At 33.1% G+C, this 22,606-nt stretch overlaps 1 protein-coding gene across 3 annotated transcripts in view; it reads left to right on the plus strand.

The window, feature by feature from the left end:
• ERG (ETS transcription factor ERG) overlaps nt 1-22,606 on the plus strand; it is a 115,706-nt gene that overhangs the window by 38,779 nt on the left and 54,321 nt on the right. Inside the window, exon 1 of one of the 3 annotated variants that reach the window (XM_039369742.1) lies at nt 10,211-10,225. The exons of the other annotated variants lie outside the window; for them this stretch is intronic. The gene's annotated coding sequence lies outside the window, so the exon portion shown is untranslated. Of the gene's footprint in view, nt 1-10,210; nt 10,226-22,606 lie in introns of those variants that run through there. 3 annotated transcript variants of the gene reach the window in all.

Raw genomic sequence — 22,606 nt, forward strand, 5'->3', positions numbered from 1 at the left:
CACTCCCAACTCCCCCTGGTTTGCCTCTACATTCTGAATTACTTCTGGTAAGGCTTTGATTTCTTTGCCCTGGGTAAACCTTTGCAGTTCGTCCAGTTCTGTTTCTGTGAATATTTTATTTCGTGTTATAAATCGGCGTTGATCTGCTAGTCTCTGTTCTGTTATTTCTGATTCTGGATGTTGTTCTTTCCAGAACTGGTGCATTCGTTTTAGATATCCTCTTCTTGTTGGACTTGATCTGTAGTAACAGATCATTATTTCTTTGTTTTCCATCACTGTGTATCTGCGACGGGTAAACACCTTTTCTTCCAGTAGTTCTGCAGCTGCTGGCCCTGGTTGCTCAGCCAACAGTCCTGAGTCCTGTAACCCATTTTTCACCAGATATCCAGGAACTCCAATATCTAGTGCGGACCTTGTTAACCTGGGCGACGTCCGAGCCGGTATGGCATTCTGCAATTTACGTCTCACCATATTTTTTATGGGAGAGACACTCTTTGTCTGACTCCTCTGATGAGACCTGTCCAGTATGGTTGAACCTCTGGCATAGCTCTCATCTTCCTCAGAGTACACAAGCCCCACAACCACGTCAAGGTAGTGCCTCACTGGGGGTATTATTATTATTATTATTATTATTATTATTATTATTATTATTATTATTATTATTATTATCTCTGTTAGTGAGAAATAGATCCAAAATGGCTAATCCCCTAGTTCCTTTCTCTACTTTTTGGGAGACAATGTTGTCTGCTAGGTTTGTCAGGAATCTGTTTGATCTTCCACTTGGTGCAGAGTTTGTCTCCCAGTTGATGTCAGGGTAGTTTAATTGTTATATAAATATGCAATAAAAGTACATCAGATAAATTCAATGGAATGTATTTCCCAAGCAGTCTCACACATGCACACACTCAACACACTAGTTGCAAGATTGATTTTATACAGGAAGTCTGTGTATGCTCAGATCCATGGGCATGTGTACATATTTTTAGGCTTTGAGATTTCCAGGTACAAAATTATTGATATACTTTCATTGGAATCATACGCATGTACAGTATATATGTATCCTGTTATAGGAAAAGCATTGAATCATTATCAGATACTTTAGCATTCTATTAAATTAAAGAGAAATTCAGGAATACAGAAAAGTGATTGTTAGATATTACTTCAGCTCCTTTTTCCCTTTCTGCTTCCTTGATTGCAATTCTAAGTGACCAAGACTGAAGGAAAATATTTGGGAAATTCCAAATTTCTTAAAGTAATTCTAATAGATCAAGGAATAGCTGCATTACATTCCATATGGATGCATAATCCCTGTCTTTTAATTCTGTTGTGGTATTTTGGAAAAAAAGATGAAAGGAGCTAATAATAATTTTGTACAGGTTATTGCCTAAAGCTCCTACAGTAGAAGAACTGACTTTAGTATCATTTCCTCTCTTAAGATGTCAGGTTTAAAATTTAAATAAGGCAACAGATTTATCTAAGTTGTAGTGTATAAATGTGACTTCCCTACACATATCCATATTCTAAACAGACATTTACAGAGCATCTGTTGCACAGATGTAGCTGGTCAATAAATCCTAGAAATAAGGCAAATCTGGTAAAAGTTCTTACATAGCTGCATAACAATTAATTCAACAAAAATATTATTTTGTGGCAATTGGAAACTTTTCAGGAAGAAATTCTGGGTTGAGGTTATTGTGTGATTCTCATAATGTAATGTTGACTCATAAAATGGGGGTTTGAATTCTAGTAGCTTTCTTTTGGGCAGGAGTTATTTCTCACATTAATATATTTCCGAAAGTGCAGTGATTTCTGTAGATAATGTAGATTATTTTTATCAAAAGTTCAAAAGGTGACAGGTGGACAGTAAAAGGATACACTATGCTTATATAATGATCAAAAATAAATAATACTTCAATATTAGCTTGCCAGTGCTACACACACACACACACACACACACACTTCCTATTGGGTAAGTAAGACATGAATTTATATGTAAGAGGAGTTTTGATTAATAGCTGAGATTTGTAAGTATTTTTCCTCTTGCCACAATTGTTAAATGAATCACTGCAGTTGTTAAGATAGCATCACAATTCTTAAGTGAATCTGGCTTCCCCATTGACTTTGTTTGACAGAAAGTTGCAAAAGGTGACCACATGACCTTAGGACGCTGCAACTGTCATAAATACATACCAGTTTCCCAGCATCCAAATTTTGATCATGTGTTCATGGGGATGCTGCAATGGTTGTAAGTGTGAAAAAGTCCATTTTTCCAGTGCCATTGTAACTCTGAACACACACTAAATGAATGGTTGTAAGTCAAGGACTACATACAGTATATAATATCTTTTTCATGAAATAAAAATTAGTTATTTATCAGAAGAAAGAACTGAAGTTGCCTAAAAGCAGAGCGCAGAACATCATAGATACTGTAATAAGCACTATTTATTCTATTCTATTATTGTGTGAAATTTTAGTTTATTAAAACAATGATTAAGTAGAAATTGTGAAAATTCCCATAGTACAAATATGCGGCATCTGTGACAATTGATAGCATAAGTAATACTGGAATAATCTCATTTATTTATGCCTCAGAACTGTATTACTACTGAGTACTACTCAGATATTTCTTTATTATGCAGTGAATAAAGTTAGATTTATACACTTATGTAAGAACAAGTGCTGTGAGAATAACCTGAAGGAACAGGAGGAACACCTTCAACCAAGGCAACAGTTGGATAAGAGAAATCTGAGTTGAAACAGGAATGTAATATGAAGAAATGTCTCAGAGTTGACATTTCCTAGTTCTCTTGAATGTAAAGGAGGGAGGAGAGAGAGACATATTCAGACATGCAAGATTCTGTTATCATAACAAATAAAAGTAGTATTAACATTCCTAACTTTAAAAGGTTGTCAATTTATGGTTCCTTAATGCATTATAGGGACCATTGCAGATTAAATCCTAATGTGGACTCTATATAGAAATAATGCATGGGACATTTAAATATATTTAAATACATTTGTTTAGTCATCTTCCTGTTTGACCTTATTTTTTTCTGGTTTTGCATTGTGGGATTCCATTTAGTTTAGTACTCTTATGAATCACTCTGGAGGAATAAAGAATATTAAACAAGATCACTTTTCCATTGAAACAAACAATTGCTTTTGTTTGCTAATTTATTTATTTTACTGTTTTTAACTGCGCAATGTTATGTTGGGACTCAGGCATACTAAAAGAATGGAAGGCAAACCATGTAACTTTTGTTTCCATAATATAAATGAATTATAGGAAGTTCATTACAGGAAAATAGATGTCCTCAGTATTGTGAACAGCTGCCTTAACTCTAAAATAATAGTTGGTGTTATCTGTTTGTGAAAATTAAATCTATTTCCTTTCTTTGGAGTTATTTTTTCCAAAATTTATTTGTGGCAGATCCACTACATTACATCTGCTTTAATGTTGCCCTTCTTTTCAAAGCCTATTTCCTTCTCATGTTCTCAATAAAATATAACTATATAGATTACAATCAGATACACATTTACCAAGCTTGACTTGGTAAAGATGCACTTTATTTAAATAAATATCCGTAGGATTTCAGATTTCAGGTTTACTTTTCCATTCCTAGAAATAGATAGTTTATTTACCATATTATCTTCAAGTCCTTAACATACCCTTAATATGTTTTTGTTTAAAAAGAAACTTTGAATTTTGAAATTAGCTGTAGCTAACTCTGAAAAAGTTATTTAGTTCTAGTATTCCCCACTAAAGATAATTGTTGGTTTGCAACAATTGGTAATTGTAATTGGTGATTACAAGTTTCAGACAAATGGATGCTTAAGCAAAAACAAGCTAGTGAACATAAACTGAGACTAATAACGTGCAAATTTTATATCCCATCCTATCTCCTGTAAACACAACCATAGTATCACATAATATAATTTATCAAGCTTTCCTTAAGGGAAAGTATCTTGGGTAGTAGCTATTTAAGCTCTCCAGTCCTAGCTAAGCAATTAGGCATTTAAGTTTAAGATCCTGAAGAGATGCAGTGTTTATAAACTTTTGAGTGATTTATCACTTGTTGTTGTATCTTATGATTGATTGTAACTATGATCTATGATATATGACCTATCACTTTGTTGTTGTATGTACATCGAGAGCTTATGCACTGGAGACAAATTCCTTGTGTGTCCAATCACACTTGGCCAATAAAGAATTCTATTCTATTCTATTCTATTCTATTCTATTCTATTCTATTCTATTCTATTCTATTCTAAACTTTTGAGTAATTATTAGAAACCAGCAGATATTCTAAATATACACAGAGTACATTTCTCTTAGAGACAGATCAAATTCTCTACTTATTAATATGCTAGCTACATAACCACCTTTTTCTGTTTTCAGGAAGCTACTGTTACCATAATATAATATGATATATAAATAAATGTTTAAGATTCTTCCCCATGAGGTTTCATTGTGCAATCACCATACCTCATTTACCAGTGTTTCTTCTATCATTTTTCCTAATAAGTTGTTAAGGAAGAAGAAATAAATAACTGCACATTTGCTTTAGGCCAAAAAAGTGCCTTGGGCTCAATGTTGAATATATTTGTTAATTCTGCAGAGTTTCTTGCAGATTTATTGAAACCAAGAGGAGAAAAGTTACAGCAAGGACATCAGGGGTAGGTATTTAAAAAGTCAAGCTGATACCTGAAACCTCATGATCCCCACTCTTCTTTCATATACATCGTACTTTTTGTACCATCTGTGGATACTTGTATTTTTGAATACTGTATTTCACAACACAATTGTTTTTGTAATGAGTGAAATGAAAATGAATGAAAATTTTGTGAAAAAGAGGGAAGAGGCTGATAGTTTGGTTCACTGCCCCAATTTGACGTAAATGTTGACTAATTAAACAATTATTTTTTCAACCTAGCCTAGGGATTTTCTTTCTTATCTCTGAGTTTATGTCAATAAAACAGAAGGATTTTTTTAAAATCAGAGATCCATTTCCGTTTCACTTTTAAGAATTATTTTCACTTGTAAAGTTATTCTTGAATACATCAACACATCCTCTGGGTTTACTTCCCAAACCTCAGAGGTTTTGGCTTTTACAAGACACAACATAAATAATTTCATGACTTCAAAAACTGGACACTAGAGAGGACAAAAGGTTTTAGGTAGAGAAAATATATACAGGCCTGCAAGAAGGTTATGACAATAAAAATATTGAAGGAAGTTTTTAAAGAATGGATCAATGTCACAGAAAGAATACATTCTTCCTATCATCTGTTCACTTTTATGTATTAGTTCAGATATAAATGGCACAGTTATATAGTAGTATTATTATAATCCTTAAAATGCATTGTTTATTTTATTTGAGCTGAAACATATTATTAAATGTTTTAGGATTTTTTATTACTGTCTAATATTTCTGGAACTATTAGAGACACTATGAAAGAAACAAAAATCTCAGTTACTATAAAGTGTTAAAGAAACAATTGGAAATTAAAAGGGATATATTTTTATTTTATTACTTTTTTAGGCCACCCATCTCCCCACAAAGTAGCTATATGCATTATATAGAAGTTATTGAGCTGTGTCTCATTGAAATGCTTTCCTAATAAAAGAAATAATTCTACAGACATAATTCAATTTTGGGGCACCTTTTACTAAGGCCAAGATAGTCAGAATTCAGTGTTATTATTTTGCACTGGGAGGTATATGAGAAAAATATGAAAAAATGCCTTAGTTTTTAATGCAATTTTCATAGTAACAATTAATGGCTTTTAAACATCTAAAATAGCAATAGCACTTAGACTTATATACCGCTTCACAATGCTTTACAGCTCAGAGTCAGCATATTGCCCCCAACAATCTGGGTCCTCATTTTACCGACCTTGGAAGGGTGGAAGGCTGAGTCAACCTTGAGCTGGTGAGACTCAAACTGCCAAAACTGCTGGCAGCTGGCAATCAACAGAAGTAGCCTGCAGTACTTTATTCTAACCACTGCGCCACCAGGGCTCTGTGGAAAAATGTCACTTTTTCCACTTTTATTGTTATTTTCTTTGAGTATGAATAGAAATGTGGAATATAAATAATTATTTAAGGTGATTAGGGTGATTATTATTGTTAGTATAGCACATAAGGTTGTGCGTGAATATTGCTTGTGGAAGAAGATAAATGTTTTAACTTGTATAAGGCATAGATTATTTAGAAATCAATGTCATTGGTTGCAGTTGACAAGAGTGTATGGATTCACAAAGAATTGTAGAAATATGTGAAAAGAGATTTTCGATGCTCTTTTCCTCCTAATTCTCTTTTTCATCTTACAGCAGACTCAAATATTATATGCTAAAACATGAATGTCACAATTACATGATTATGTTTTCTTGGGTTAACAGTTGCCTATGGCTCTCAACTGTTGGTACATATACTGGCTGTTAAAGGACATGATTCAAAGTGTCCCAGATCAAGCAGCACACATCAAGGTAAATCTTATACTTGATTTTGAGTTTCTTGATTATGGTTTATTTTCTTAAATAGAAGTTAAAAGCACATTCAAAAACAGCTATTCTAAAAGGAGGAAACGCAGGAAGTGGGAAGATAGGATTAACTTCTCATTCTTCCACTATGGTTGCCTTTCTATTAAGTTGTTCAGTTTTTCATCAAATATATTTTGTGTTGGGAAAAGATCACAGGATGCTACAATTTCATGTTTTACCTGTGACAGTACTTCTAACACCATCAAACATCAATCCCACATTCTTGGGAAAGGCTCGACAGGTAGATAAACATTCCAGTTCCAGTCTAGATATCTGGCTGACTATGTGACAAATTATAAAAACTTCCTGAGGTTGAGAAACACATGTCATAAACTCTAACATAGCTAGATATGATTTCTGATATTCAAAAATACTAAATGCAAGATATATACTGTATATAGAAATTGTCAAGTCAGTAGCATAAAATGAAGTTTATGAAAGATTAGATTAATGTTGCTAATATTTGTGAAAATAATAAATATGAGGAAAATCTGCCTTGCTTATAAATGTGAAGAGAAAAATAGTTACATGGTAATATATTCCAAATTTTTCAAACAAGGTGAAATATTTGTTTATTGTATATCTTTTCAATACCTTGTGGTTTATTTTAATATTATTGTTAAAATGGCAGTTTTCCTTTCTGATATTTTACTATCTTTCTCCTTAAATTAAGAAATAACAATACCAAACTCCTGTTTTAAAAAGAAACTGGGAATAATGGTTTCTTTGTTTTAAAACTCTCAGAATTTTTGAGCAATCCAAAACTCATTGCCAATAGCCAGATGGGGAACAGTGCTAATGATGTGTTCAAAGGGCAACATGTTACTTTAATCTTCTCCCTGAATTTGATATGAGTCTGTTTATAGATTATAATGATTTCTATTATCTGTCCAAGACTGCCGAGCATCCCATTGTCCCTTTTCTGACCTTCCACTTCTATTGACTTGATACAGGAATGGAGGATTAGTTTTCTGATAAAAAGTTGCATTTTTATTATGGCTGCTGATATAGCAGTTGGAAGGAAAGCCATGTTCTTTCTCATATGCGCATGAAAGGTTTCTTGTCTTTTAAAATGGCATAATATTTCCCCATATACAAATAATCCTTGACTTACAACTACAATCAGGACTGAAACTTCTGTTACTAAGAGATGCAGTCATTAAATGAGTGACGCTCAATTTTATGACTTTTTTTACTGTAGCCATTAAATAAATTCCATGATAGTTAAGCAAGTCCCTCACTGACTTTTTTTGTTGGAAGCCCCCTGGGAAGGTCGCAAATGGCAATCACGTCTCTGCAGGATATTGCTGGTTGTCAAGCACTGAAATTTTAATCACATGATTGCAAGGACACTGTGATGGTCATAAATACAAGGACCAGTCATAAGTAACCTTTTTCAATGTCATCATATGATAATAATGTTTGTGTGTCAAAGACTACATGTAGCCTTTAGCTTTTTTTACAATTAAGATTCTATATTTGTTCTTCTATATCTGCATCAACTTGCTATGGCAGAATGGATTTCTTTGGTGATAGGAAAACTGCTTTTCAGCCTAACAGCTTGAAAAAACTTTTATGTATCTGCTTTATATATCTCTACCCAGTGAGGCAATTAATACACTTGTCCAACACAGAGCATCTAGCACTTACTCAACATAATCATCTTCAGAAGATACAGCTAACATAGACAAAACAAATTACAGATTAGGCACATATATGCAAATAAAACAATGAATAGATACAGGAAAGAAATTACAGCTAACAATAATCCCAAATCTGGTGTGTTGTGTCAATAAAACTAATTCTTCCTGATAAAGATATATTTTAACATGTTATGTAATTTCTACAAAAGGGAAGAGATGGAGCATAAAAATTCTTTATGGTTTTAAAGAATTTTCAAAACATTATTACAGTTTTATTGTTGATTTAGTGTGAGAGAATTTTGAAATAAAATGTACTTTAATGAGTACTTAAGTGTTCACAGATTGGGCAACCTATCCACAACCTGTTTTCAGAACTATTGGTTTAGTTAATTTGTGATTCAAGGCATTTTTGGAGGATATAAAAGAAAAGCTGTAATTAATATTATTAATTATAATATTTTTAATAACTACAATTAGTTTGGAATATTTTGTGTACTCAGTGGTATTAAGTATTTATAGTAAACTTCTCTTTTACCATTTGAAATGTTAAAAAATATATTACCAAATGGCTGACATAATATAGTATTTCCTATCAAGTAGAAATAATTTTTTTAAAAAAAGTTTTTATTTTTCCATTTATTCAATATACAGAATACAATTTACAAGATAAAATAAATTCATAACCATTGGTACTGCTTGCCCATTCCCCCCCAGGCTGCGTCCACCCTCTCTAATACCTTCCCTACTACCCTCCTCTTTCTCTCCTCCCCTCCTAACTCTCTTCCCCTCCCCTTCTCCTCACCATCCTACTTCCTCCCTGCACCTTCCTCCCCTCTCATCCCTCTCAAGCACATGAACGCAGCATAGGGGAAACGCCCAAGCAGCACCTCTCTCATAAACAACCATATCTATATTATCCTTACCCAACCACTCACCCACCCACCCACCCTCAACCCTCCCCCCTCACTTCCCAGAGCAGAGTACAGGGTTATTAGCAACAAAATTAATAAAGGAGAAAAAAAGAAGAAAAGAAAAAAAATCATACTTAGCCCTTAACTCCCCTTAAATTACATCATCATAAACAAATCTCTTCTACAACATTTGCTATAAAATTTACTCATAAAATAAATGATATTTTGTAGTCCCATACTTTTTCTGAATATAATCTATCCATCTTCTCCATACAATAATATATCTTTCTTGTGTATGATCCTTTAAATAAGCAGAAATTTTTGCCATTTCTGCGAAATTAAAAACTTTAAATATCCATTCTTCTAAAGTAGGCAACGAATCTTTCTTCCAATATGAGCCTATTAGTAACCTTGCTGCAGTTAATAAATTCAACATTAAAATAGTTTCTTTGTCATTTAAGTCCACAAAAATACCCAGTAAGAATAATTGAGGAGTAAACTTTATTTTCCTTTTAAAAATCTTTTGAATGTTCCACCAAATCATAATCCAAAAAGCCTTTACCTTTTTACAATTCCACCAAACATGAAAGTATGTCGCGTCCATATTACCACATCTCCAACATTTGGGTTGTAAATTAGAATACATACAAGATAATTTGGCTATCTTTAAACAAGGATTTGCCAATTTATGAAAGTCAAGCAGAACAATTACCCTTGAGGACAATGTGGCTGCCTCTGTAGGTCATCTGCTGGGCCAGGAGATTGAACTGGACACTGCTTATGTTTTTATGTTTATACATAAGAGAATTATATGATGAAGAGAGGAATTTAAATGCATGCTACAAATGTTAGTGGCCAACAATTTCTTTTTTTATGAAAATCCAGTGAACGTTGAAAAATATGGATGTTTCATGAATGAATAGTTGAAGAAATGTTAAAATGTGCATTGTTTAGCTTTATGGAATGGCTGTGCTTATAAAGATTGCATTTATACCTATTGGCAGAATTTTGTTATTGTTTTTCATGTGCAAAGAAAAAGGGAAGAAAATAAATGTGAAAAGTGACGGAAGTTTGTAAAGTGTCCGTGGGATAAGATTTGGTAGAAAACTAATTGAAAGGTCACAAGAGGTGAGTTTGAACAAAACTGGAAGTAAAAAGCATTCTTATGCTGGACTGGAGGTGGAGAGCAGATTTTTGCTCCTCAGCTGATAGATGTATGAATGTGAAAAAGGATATTGTATGTTTGTTGATTGAGAAAAGTATATAATAAACTGATTAGGATTCAGATTGAATTGTGGAGTATTTTGTGCAAACATGGAGTTGAAAGCTATGTAGTATATGAAGTGAGAAATACTCTTTCAGTGGCTTGGTCATATAAAGAATAAATGATGATTGAACTGCAATGCAAAACAAAAATAGTGGAAAATGGAAAAGCTGGAAAAAACATGTTTGGATGAAGTTGATGAAATCCTGACTAAGAGAATTTAGTTTATGGGAAAAAAGAAAAGTGAGGCACTCTATAAAGTAGTACATGTATGGTGTAAGCAAAAACAGCTTGCAAGAATAAAAAATATGAAGAGATAAAAAAATGTATAAAGTTTATCTAAACTTTAACTATGTTTACTTCTTTTTTCTTATTGCATGCCATTAATTTTTTTGGTAACTATTTCTTATTCCCATTCTTCACTTTGCATAAATTTTCTTACTCTTTCAGGGAACTGTATGCTAATTATTTAAAGTACTCAAACAGATGTTCTGACTTAAATATCTATGAGCAGAAGCAACATGAACATAGACTAGAGCACATATTTTCATTCTTTTAAGTAATGGAGTAGAATTTGAAGCCATCTAGTTCTAGAAACTTTGGCCAAGAAAATCTTCTGGATGTGTGATTTTGGTCCTGTATCAATTATTCTTGGAGAAATAGCATATTTAATCCAGTCAATTCATATCACTGTGAACACAAAACTTCACTGATTTCACTAAATAAAATTAAACATGATGAATCTCAAAAATGGCTTGTGCAAGAAAAAGGACCCATGTATGCATGCATTTTTAGTACTTACAAAATTCCCATTTTTTCAAGTATGCTGAAAGAAGAAGTGAATTAAAAAGCTCACTATTTAAGGGGATGTGCAGGTCCTGGGATACTTAATGGATTCAATATCTAATCTAATGGTATTTAATATTTACATACAATGTATTATATATAATTATATGTTATTCATATGAGGATGTATTTAGTTTTTTTTAAGTTATCCATGAATACGTTCAGAAATTTTTTTTACAGGGAAATTATTCTCTGTAATATATAAAAAAAACAGTGCCTAGTTGAAATATGGTATGTTTCGTTGCAATAGACTGGGTAGTACAATGGAAAAAAGAATTTTAATTATTTTATATTTTTATTCATTTGAAATAGTATTAATTCTCAAAGCCTTGTAGTATTCAATAATTTCAAGGACTTTGATTTTGGAGATGATTTCAGAAAAGCCTTTAGCAAAAATCTTTTTTTTTCAATCTTATAATCATAACTTTTTTTTTCATGCTCAAATACCAAATACAATTTTGTAGTGCATAATTAGTCCTGATTTCATCCAAAGAGTTTATAATGAGAATTTAATTAGGCATATACAGAGTCTAGCTTATCATATGTGTTTATCTCATCTTCATGATAATGTGAAATATAACAGCATGTCTGGTGTACCACACTGAGAATCGTAGACAAATCATTATATTTTGGGTAGTGGGGGGATTCATAATGCTTAGCAGCAGTTCTGTGCTTATTAGAACATCTGTTTCTATTTTCAGCCCAGTCATTTGGCCAGAACATTGGAGCATCCCTCTGCAGAATAGTGATCATCACTTTCTAAAATTTTAATTTATTTCAACTGATCACTTAAAGCATGTGTGCGTTCTTTGTGCAGAGAGATTAATTTACTCCAAACACTAAATTGATCCAGATTATTAGATTTCAACTGAGTTAGTAAAGAATACTACATACAATTTAATCTTTGTATAATGGCTGATTGTATTGTGAATCAAGCAATTTAATAGTAAGATTGTTAGTTTTAGTATTTTTGGCTTCAAATCCAAGGAAAATAGTTCTGTAGCCAAATGTGTGGTTGAATTAGCTTGGGAAAAAGTTCCTTCTGTCTTTGATAATGTGGATATGGTTTAAGACTGTTGTCTGATTGAGGGGCAAACTTTGAAAAAAGGCATGCATGACCAGCACAACTAAATGTGACTCAACATTCTATTTAAGATTGTTATATGTGTGCTTTATGACACTTGAGCAAAACTCCACAAATCAGGAACAAAAATATTCTGAAATAACTTTTAGAAATGCTTAATGACGTACATGAAAGGCACTCTGTATAAATGTATGTGATTTGGTGATCTATTTTCATATTAGATTCTTTATATTATTTTTTATTCTGGAAAGAGTTATTCTGTCGGTCAGGAGGTAGAGATGAAGTGGGAAGGGAGAGATGTCAAAATACACAGGGACACTTATTCCGCTTCTGATGCCTCCTTTTTCTTTTGTCCATCTTTCCTATCTTTCCTAAACTACAAAAAAACAACAAAGAGTGACCTTCTGCCAGCCAACTCGCTTCTCAGCCCAACCCACTTCTCAGGATTGTTGTTTTGGGGAAAATAGGAGGAGGAAGGAATATTATGTATATTTGCCACCTTTAGTTACTTATAAAACAATAAAGGAAGAGTAAAAATCCATGGATTTAATTGATGGATATTCTATTCTTGAACATCATCACATATTGTCATACCTGTCTACAAAATAGTCATTCCAGCCCGAATGTATTACATATGTACTCAATGACTTTAGGTCTGCATTTGATCTTGGTTATGATCAAGCACTCATTGCACTGAGTAACTGCTTTTAATGTTTTTTTGAAGGGGGAGGATTTTAAAAATTACTAGCCAGTCTCTAATATCTGAAAAGTTACTAAACAGGCTGAGGACAGTATAGTTTCAGATTTTCTTAATGAAATGGATTATCTAAAACTATTTCATTTGATGCTCAGGATCAATTGTGGGATTGCATCAATTTTGGTTTCCATGATAGATTAACTTTTGGGGAGGAAGAGGGCTAGATAACACTTACACTGGTATTTGTTGTCAATCTTTTATGTGCTTGGAAGGACCCATACAATTAAATACAAATAAATAAAAAAATAATTTGGGATATATTGTAGTATGGCAGAAAGGCTAGCCAGAAGAATGCAGGAACCATGTATAACAAATAACTGGACTGAATGAAAAATAAAAGCCTCCAGTAGAATAAGTCATTATTAGAAGGTTGCACTGATGTATTATGCATTCTAGTGAGTTTTTCAGTTTCTCTCATTTCACTTCAGTTGATAGAAAGGTACTGCAAGGAAAAAGTTCAGTTACTATTGTATATGAAATGGAATTCTGCAATGAGTGTGCTTTAAAGCAACCTTCCATAATTGAATTTTTGACTGTCAAAGAAATTCTTCCAATCAAAATGCATTACTAAATGCCATAGTTTATGGCATATCTGTGTTGATGTGAGTATTCTGCCTGTCTAGGCCAAAAATTGTAAACATGATAAACTAGGTAAAACTGATTTGGGGATAAAGAATTAAGTGGACGGTGATCAATAACAGGATTTTATCCAGAACTGGACAGCCAAATTTCAGATTTGCTGAATCACCATGCCAAAATAAAATAAAATGACAATTTTGCCAGAGAAAAAAGTCTTAATTCTGCATTTTCAAACTATCAACTGTAAATGAGAAAACAGAAAGAGAGAAATCATCTTCTTAAAATTCTCATGTGTAGTATGGTTAGCATTTAGGTAAATGTAAAAGTTTTCTCTGTCCAGTTGGGTCTGACTCTAGTGGGCGGTGCTCATCTCCATTTCCTAGCTGAGGTAGCCAGCATTGTCCGAAGACACTTTTGTGATCATGTGGCCAGCATAACTATATACTGAAGTACATGGAATGCTATTACGTTCCCACCAAAGTGAAACCTCTTTATCTACATGCATTTGCGTGCTTTAGAATGCTAGGTGGGAAGGAACTTGGGCAAATAATCGGAGCTCACCCCATTGTGTGGTGCTTGGGTCTCAAATCCAGGCTATCAGCTTTCCAACTGATAAGCTCAGCATCTTTTACTGCTGAACCATCGTGGCCCCCTGGTCAGCATTTAGGAACCCTGAAATGGAAAGTTTATATACTGTAACATTTTGTTGCAAATCCTACTGGTATGTATTTATCTGTAATTTACTGAACTGCAGAATTATGGTCAGTTTTAATGTTCATAAAGTCAACTGTTAACATTTTTTTCCCTTGGAAACAATGACATTTTCAAAGTTGGCAAATCATGAGCCATATTCCCTTGCTTTGCAAAAGTGCTTCTTTTAATTAGATAGTTCAATGCAGCTCACTGAAATAAAAACACATGATGTGCCGTAGGCCAAAAAAAAGGGAAATACGAAAAAGTAATAAGAGTGCAGATTGTACTGATCACCATAACACAAGCTACCATTATAATAGAAAAATAACAAGCATTCTAACACAGCTGTCTGCTGAAATATATTAATTTTAATTGAAAGGATTTTATGATGTTATCACTGAGAGGCACAATAATCAACTGGCATCCATTTTCAAATCTCAGTTGTGGAAAGCTCCCTTCAAATTGGTAGGTGTTGCTGCCCTGCTACTCCTTTCTCTTGGGAAAGAACATTTAATATAAAGGACTTGATGGGAGGATTAAACCCAGAAATGTATTGAACTAATCAGCTTCATTTTGATCTTTAATTTATGTCTGTCTTTTTTGTTTCATATAGTTTGTAACTCCTGGCAGGCATAATGAAATCCCCTATGACCTGCGCTGTCTCTAAATAAAATAAGTTCCAGCTATCGGAAACATTCAGCAACTCTGAACAATTGATGAACAATTGCTCTAGATCAGGGGTTCTCAACCTTGGCAACTTTAAGACTTGTGGACTTCAATTCCCAGCTTTGCTGGCTGAGGAATTCTGGGAGTTGAAGTCCACAAGTCTTAAAGTTGCCAAGGTTGAGAACCCCTGCTCTAGATCATGAAAGGATTGCCAGTCACTTTTTAAAACATAAATTCAAGGACCTAAAAATTATTGTGTCTTCTATGATTTCAGGAAGATTATTGGAATCCAAAATTAGGGATAGAATTATTAAGCCCTATATCTGATATATAATATATATTTTAACATTGAAATTTATATTGAATTTGAGGATCATTCACTATGCCAATCTTTATGAGTGTCAACAAACTTGAGATAACGGTAACTCAGCAGATATTGTGTAATTATAGAAACACTTTAAGAAATTCCTTTTTTTTTTTTAAAGAAAAGTAGATGAATCTTCTTAGGACTGCTCCCTAATTAAAATCAACAAATATTTTTGGAAGAAACTGATAGTTTATTTTTAATTGTGGAATAATTATATTATGTTTTAAATGTATAAATTTTTGATACACATTGTTTATTTGAAATTGAAATTAAAAAAAACCCAAATGATTAACAGAACCAGTTTTACAAGGCCTATAATGGGCATTGAGCTAATATAATTCAAGAACAAATTGTAATCAGGTTGCTTCTGAACAGTTTACCAGAACTGCTGATTAAATCAAGCTGATAAAAATGAAAGTAGTTAATGGGCAACAAATGAAAAGTAAGATTCAATGAAAAAAAATCCATATAATGATGCTTATTTGGGCAAAATGCCCTAATCAGATATTCATCTAATTGATTTGACCCCTGAAGCAACACAGTCAGTGTTAACAGATATGAAAAAACAATTTTCCTTTTTAAATATGTAATATTGAAATTATTTTACCAAAATGCACGATATTAATACATTGATAGTTCTATCTACAATTCTATTTGCTGTAATTAATACTGTGATCTTGGAAGAAAGTATAGAAAAATGCTTTATCCACTGGGAAAGGCTGATATGCAAGTAAATTTATCTCTGTCAATTATGCCTGTAAATAGCCATTTATTTATCTCCTCAAGTTAATCAACAGACCTTGGACTTAAGGAGTGACATTTTGTTTCAGACAGGCCTAGAACAAAGGGAACCATTCCTAAAGTAAATGTTAGCCAAAATAATCCATTTTCAAACTATCAAAATAGGATTGGAATCTAGTCTTCTGTGCTTATTCCCAAATGTTGCAGTGGACTTTTCTATCAACAATATTATTTTTATAATACATTTTTAGTACTAATAAAAATTTATTGTGAAATCCAGAGATTAATATCATTTATATTTTTATACTGTATTATTGTCATTAGAACTGCTGTGTTCAAAGCCTGACAATTTTCTCAAGTCATGTGAATCTGCTATTCTAAATACTGCTGGAAGACATTCAAGCTTGTGTTGGATCTGGGTGTTTTCCAGCACAATGTTCTGGTTGATAAGGACTGCTTGGCTTTCATAAAGCAGCCATTTCTTTTTCCTAGCATCCAAGGTTTGGTCTTAGAGCCACATTCCACGTAATCTTGAGTGATTCCAGCAGCCACTGATCTGAACAAGATCAGTAGAAAGTACATTTCTCCAGCACAGCAGTCTGTTAGCTGTAAAAGAAGTTCACCCACATCATAGCCCTTGTTGTATCTCTTAAAGTTCATGAACCACAAAACCTAACCTCTTGGTGATTGATTAAAACCATTTAACAAATTATAATGCAATTATGTGGGCTTAAGGCAAATGCTACATTCCATCTTTACCCTCCTGGAGAAGTTTGAGAAAAGGGCAAACTGCTTTGGCTAAATGAGATTGCATTTCTAATATTTGGAAAAAAAATTGCTTAATAAAATGCCAACTTTAATTTGAAAAATCACATTTACCTTCTACAGTATAATAGAGTTCTTGCCTTGATAATTTATAGTAGAGAATGCAAAGATTTCAAAATTAAAATGTTTTAATCAAGGGTTACTTCTCATGAGTAACTTAGGATTCTTCTGCATATGCTTCTCTCCTGGTTATGAATTAGGAGGAGAAAAAGTCTGTCATTTTTAATTATTCTGACCCATAATCTCCGTGGTGGTATTCAAATATGTGAACAACCGGTTCTCTGTGTGGATGCCGCTTCTGGAAGTCCATTCTGGGCCTGGGCAACAAAAAATTAGCTACCAGCTCTGCTGAACTGGTGCGAATTGGCTGAATCCCACCACTGCATAATCTCCTTTTATCATTCCTTAGACTGTTGTTTGGCAGTGTAATATGGGGTAGTTTCAGGGCAGCAATTGATAGATTCCTAGTTGCCCTTTTCCTTCACATTCAGCATAAACTACTAGAGGGAAGACAAATCATCAATATTCTCTTGGAAGTGTGGCAGGGCAGGGTTGTCAGTTCAAAACTCTATTTTTATTGACTGCTTGTGATAACAGGAAATAAAAAAAGAATAACTTATAATACAGTTTTTAATTGCTGCCATCTAAAGATCATATTAATTACTGCAGGTTACCTGAGAAATTATTGTCCTGTCCAAGAAATAGAAGTTTGATATACCTACTTCAGGTAATACTTCCAGCCTCCAAGCCAGCCTTAGCAATCAGAAGAGTAGGTCTGAATCTTCTTTCTCTTTCATTTTTAGTGTCACTCTATCCATTTCTGCACAATCTAAAATTTTCTTAATTATCTCTTCCTCCGCTGGTAATTCTTCATCCTTCCAGTGTTGAGCAAATACAATTCTCGCTGCAGTTAATACATGTAACATTAAATATACACTTTCCTTCTCATAATTTCCCACAATTATACCTAAAAAAATAATTCTGGCTTAAAATCTATGTGTTTTTTAGTCATTTTCTCTAACCATATATGTATTCTTAACCAAAATCTTTTGGCTTTCGGGCATGTCCACCAAAGATGATAGTATGTGCCTGGTTTTTGTCTACATTTCCAACAATTGCTGGACATATTTTTAAACATTTACGCTAACCTCACAGGTGTTAAGTTCCATCTGTAGAATATTTTGTATAGGTTTTCTTTGTAAGTCACCGCTTTTGTTATTTTAGAATTTCTTTCCCAAAGACTTCGCCAATTTTCTAACTCTATGTTATGCCCAAAGTTTTTTGCTCATGTTATTGTTTCTTTAACTTGTTCTTCTTCCATCTTTAAACTTAACATATACTTATACAGATTCTTAATCAATTTTTCATCTGATGTCAATAATATCTGGTCAAATTCTATCTGTTCTTTATAAAATCCAGATATTTGAACATCTTTTTCATATCTCGTTTGAATTTGCAAGTGTGGCCACCATGATAGATCAATGCCCTGTTGTTTCATTTCTTGTCTGGGTTTTAGTTTCCCTTCAGTATTCAAAATGTTCATATTACTTGAGATTACTTTAGAACATGGGATACATTTTATCAATGGCTAGAAAAACGTGGTAGAAAGAAAGGAGTTTAACATGTATTAGTAAACTAAACATTGGAACCCAGACAATATGTTGCTGATAAAATATTAAGGATTTGTGACTATAAAAAATTAATAAAATATTGGAGAAAAAAGAAGAGTAGGTTTGAAATATAGATTGGAGAAATCAAACCATAGTTTGATTTCCTACACAAATGGTTTTTTCGTTAAGCAAATAATTTGTTTCTCTCACTTCCACTCTACATTTATGTCCGTGTATAGTTATGTGTTTCTGTGTGTGTATCTCACACATTTTCTCTGTTTTACTATCTTCCCAGCAGAATGTATTACAAACCAAATAGCATAATTTCTGTTTGACAGATCTGTCAGCCTCCTGGACGTTTGATATCATGGTATAAAGAGAAAAGACAAAAGGTCTGGTCTCTCTCTCTCTCACACCCAAAGCCAGAATTGCTATGAGGGCTGAATGCCAGATGGGGAGAGGGCATTCGTTCAACGGATTTGCCAGGTCAAGAGGTGCTGAGCAAATTGCGGTCCATGTCTACAGCTCCTGGGAATGAGATCGAGGCAACATCATTTCAGAGCATTTTTATGTACATCAAGCAAGATATAAAGCTTATACCTTAGGATGAATACTACTCCATCTTATACAGTACAATAATAAAGTAGAAGTATAGCATTAAAAGAAAAACCAATAACAAAACAATGTCAAACCATATAAATAGATGCAAGTTACCTGAAGTTGCTTTTTGCACTGGTGATGTATCTCTACCACTTCCAAGAGAAAACAAAAAAGTAAAAAGTCTTTTATATTAATGAGAAAAGGAATTAGAATGCTAAATAAGGAGTAGTTGGCAACCTAGTAGGGTTTTGTGTAATTGTGCTGACCATAAACAATATCATTACTGTAAGGTTGATCTGGGCTGCAGTAGGTTAAGCATCCAGCACTAGTGATGCACACCTATTACTGAGATTTCTCTGAAATTTGCAATCAGTGTTCCCCACAGATGCTATTCTCATTGAATATATTCCATCTCTAAATTGCAAAATTGCACTCATTTTAAAGGAGCACAGTTCAAATACACAATATGAAATATATCATGTTTCATCTCTTCATTTTTGGAAGTTGAAGCATTCTGACTGTATGTGTCTGCTTCTGCGTGAATATCTGTGGCTGTTCCTGATAGCAGGAATTTAACCTGAGTAAAATTCCTGTTTTCAGGAACAGCCGCAGATAAAAATCACTGAAGCAGGTTTATAAATGTAGCAGAATGAAGATTTATTTACAGGAAATACATTATTTCAGATCAAATCTGTAATTTTGATTGAGTGGTCTTTACAGCCTCATTTTACATTTTATAGAAAATGCTAATATAGCAAACCACTGGATAGTGCATCAAAAACAAATGGAGAAAGATGAGCCAAGCACATTTATATATCTGATTTTGAACAAACAGGGAGAAGTTTTACATTGTTAAGAAATCATCTTTTTCTAATTTTAGTAATTAACCCAATGGGAGAACTGTACATTCTGTCACCTACAAAATTGTGAATGGGAACTAACTTTTCTTTTTGTCAAATAAAGCCATTCTATGCAAAAATCAGGATGCTTCCTGAATGTGGAATCCACAGTTCCACAATACTATGAAGTAATTATTTTATAAGCTCAGTTTATCAATCTTTTCTGAGGAAGCAGGACAGTATGAAAATAATATATTGTTCCAATTCTTTTGGTAAATATATGTTAAGGAGTAAGAATTACTAACTGTCCCAAAGTCTAGTTCAATATCTTAAACATTACATCACTCTGGCTCTCATAGATAGGTAAATAAGTAGATAATAGAGAGCCCTAATAGTCATTTTTGTTGGGAAAAAATGAATTTGTATCATATGATATAGACACATAACATATGGTAACAAAGGAAAAAGTCTTGGTGGCCAAAGGGTGACAGCTTTGAATGATTAAAACAATCTGGATAAGTCCTTCTATTCCTGGTTCACTAAGATTCAAATTCATACATTTCCCATCTGTTTCAAGTTTACAGACACTAAGAATGTATACCAATCCAGTGTTAGACGTCTGTCTGCTCTTATAAGGAATTTAATTTGTGCCTCAATAAATGATTTCAGATTGATTGGATGAAATCTCCTGCAAATAAAATGTATTAGTACATTAGTGAGCCAAATGCAGAAAACAGAAAAGACAATTAAAAATAATTGAATATTAATTCTTGCCAGGAAAGAGAAGTATAAGCTCCCTTTTATCCCATATTTCTGTAAAGTATGAGCCTGAAAAATTTTAGTAGTAGTGAGAATAGCACGTGAACTATTTCATTACATTCTTTGTTGACAGAAACCTTAACATGTTTTAAATAATGGGCAATGTCGATTACTTTTGGCCTTTTAACTAGAGGATAATTTTGTTATTGATTTTAGTTGCACTTATTGATTTGGTGCAATGTCCATTGGAGATTACATTTATTCAGGAATTTCTACGTTTTCTATGTTTTCAGTTGTTACGGTAGGCTTCTTCCCTGTGCCTGTCTCTTCAGAATAAAAAAAAAATTTAATTCGGTATCTGATGCTGAATATACTTGCAGATTATATTTATGGCTAAGAATTGAGTCAATTGCTCTTATAAGCTAAAGAAAAATAATATTTGATGCCTCATGAAACAGGTTCATTTTCTCAATAAACCTTTTCTGTGGAAGAACTGAGCACCATCTAGTGACTAAAATAATATTCACATTTAATCTGCAGTGTTGAAACTATCCCACCCAAAGAAAATTTATCCATTTGTATGGTAATAGATTTTGCTATTAATATTTACTTGTATATAAAACATAAACATAACTGTTTCTAACCAAACATATTTAAATTAAGTACCATTTTTTTCAGATTTTGAATTTGAAGATGTCTTCTAATATACCTGTCTAACTCTGCAATTAGTTGATGATTTAAAACCTAACTAGCAGACCTTTTTCTCCAAAGATTCATCATATAAGTTAATTATGGTAATTTGTTCACCATTTAGACTCAATATTTTGACATGTTTTAGGCTGTGGAGTTTTTAATCCTTACAATAAGACCTTCTGTTTTCAGTCCAGCTCTGGGAAAATAGAAGTGAAAGATAAAGCCGTCAATGCGTACTTTAAAGTCCTGTAACTGAAGGGCAGCTCTACCACTATGCAGTGTTGCGCATGAAAATGTTTTTAAGTTAAATTTGAGCCAAATTTCTAAATAAAAATATGTTTACTGAGAAAACAGGAATTCAAAGAAAAACAAAAGAAAGCTGCAACAGCAAACAAAGAATTCCAAATAAAAAGCAGTAGTCAGGCTAGCAAAAAAAAAGTTACTTAACACCTTGAGTTTTAGCACTTGTTCAGTTTATTGCAGAAGAGGATAGTTTTAGAGAGGTATCCAGCTTTCCTTTTGTAAGATTGTTAACAAGTTATTAGCTTTTACCCATTCAAGCAAAATACTCCCATGTTTGGGATTTAGCGAATGAATTATAATATTATCTATTGTTAAATAATTTGTTCAAGATACAAGAAAATCTGTTGCATGATATATAATTCTATTCTGTTGCTAATAGCATTTGTAGCCAAAGAATTATACATAATTTCTTCTTTCTTGTTAATCATTTCTGTATAGATTTCCAGCTGTATTAGGTTAACATGTTTTAATTAAATATGAATGGCTGATATCATAGAATACTATTTAATATGAACCCTCAGGAAACAATGTTTTGATATGGTGAGGTCTATAATTTCAGTACAAATAGTTTAGATCTTTTATTGATCCACTTTGAGGTATTGAATATACTATAGAGAGCTGGTCACCCTCTTTGTTCTACAGTTTTGCTTATGAAAGTATTATCTAGGGCAGTGGTTCTCAACCTGTCGGTCGGGACCCCATTTGGAGTCGAATGACCATTTCACGGGGGTCACCAAACCATGCTGTCCGCCATTTTTTTCCCTTTTCCCTAGCTGTCCTACTCCCTTATTGGTGGCCACACCCACTTGGGGGTCACCACAACATGGGGAACTGTATTATGGGGTCACGGCATTAGAAAGGTTGAGAATCACTCATCTAGGGG

The sequence above is a fragment of the Crotalus tigris genome, unplaced genomic scaffold (genome assembly GCF_016545835.1).
Source record: "Crotalus tigris isolate CLP2741 ecotype Arizona unplaced genomic scaffold, ASM1654583v1 scf7180000017601.7605149639:7615979, whole genome shotgun sequence".
Taxonomy (NCBI): Eukaryota; Metazoa; Chordata; class Lepidosauria; order Squamata; family Viperidae; genus Crotalus; species Crotalus tigris.